Here is a 1480-nt window from a genome sequence, read left to right on the forward strand (position 1 = left end):
AATGAAGGCTGGGAGGCAGGCCTGCCCCCAGCTCCAGTAGAATCCTGGCTGTGGAAAGGTCTAGGAGGCTCCTGCCATGGGACAGATAGGCCTCTGCCACCTAATCCTCCAGGCCCCATCACTATAGCAACGACCCCCTTGTCCATCTGCAAAGCTTTCTGATGCATATCCACAGGGCGCCTTGCCCCAGAAAGGGTAAAGCCATATAACCCCATTTCATAGACAAGGAAACAGAGGCCCCTCTCCAGCCCTCACTTGCCTTAAGCCTCCTCTCTGGTAAGTGGAAGAGCCAGGCCTGGAGCCCAGAGTCAATACTCTAGATTCCTTGTCTAGATTAGTAGAAACACAGGCGATTCAGGCAGTTTAAGTGCATCAGAGAAGCCCTGCCAGAAAAGGGAGGTAGATGGTTTTTTCGGCTACTTGGCCGGTTCTCGTTCTGCCTTGTTCATTCCTCATTCTGCCTCCTTAGTATCCGGCAAGATTCTAGACCTGGGACTTGGGTACCACAAAGTGTGAACAAGGGAAGCCCATCCAGGCCAGACTCCACTCCAAGAAGTGCCAGCCCTCCTGAAGGGGACTGGGCCCTGTCTCGTCCCCACGCTCATCTGCCCCTTTCCACCCCTGCCCGGCTCACAGATGGCCCAGGGGCTCAGCTGCTCACACCAGCTCCCTGTCTGGCACCCATCTCTCCCTGCCCCAGGAGCTTCCCCTGCAGAAGCTTCAGGGACCAGAGTGTGGGGCCCAGTGGGCCATGCAGCGCTGGGCGTCCCCACACGAGCCTGGTGGTTCTCTGAGGATCCATGTCCAACCAAAGGCTCGAAGAAGAAGAAGAGAGAAAGAAAAGGAAGATGGAGGAAATAAGGCAAATGGCAGATGAGGGAAGAGAGAGAAGGGGGAAGGAGGGAAAAACAAGGAACAAAAGGAAGATGGGAATAAGAAAGAGAGGGAGGGAATTTCCTCAAAAATGTGTATATTCTAGGTAATATACATCATGTTCCAGGTACATACTGTACCTTATGATGAGTTTGTTTCAAATATTAGTGGCTACATGGACTTAGCACTTACTGGTACCATTCTGACTTAAATATATTAATATATAACATGTATATTCATTTCATTCTCAAAACAACCGTATAGTAAAGACATTGCCAACCCATTTTACAGCTGAGTATATTGAGGGATGGGAAAATTAAGGAACTTGCACAAGGGCTGATGCCCAGTCGATTATAGACCAGGATGGGGGCCCAGGCTGACTGACTCCAGGACTCACTCCTCACAGGAAGGACATAGGTCCCGCCTCTGAGGATCCTACCGTCTGAGGCAGGAACAGTCATGGAGAGAAACAATTACATGGAAGTAGCTGTCCAGAGGAAGGAATTTCCAATCTTGGGTTTTCAGGGATGAAGAGGAGTTTGCCAAGACACAGGAAAGGGAGTTGAACTTTGCAGGAATGCCCTATTCAAAAGCAGGGAAAGGGGTT

The sequence above is a fragment of the Sus scrofa genome, chromosome 16 (assembly GCF_054392235.1).
Source record: "Sus scrofa isolate SSC_HxYL_T2T_F1_AM1 chromosome 16, Sscrofa_HxYL_maternal_Yorkshire_Landrace_v2.0, whole genome shotgun sequence".
In the NCBI taxonomy this organism is placed as follows: Eukaryota; Metazoa; Chordata; class Mammalia; order Artiodactyla; family Suidae; genus Sus; species Sus scrofa.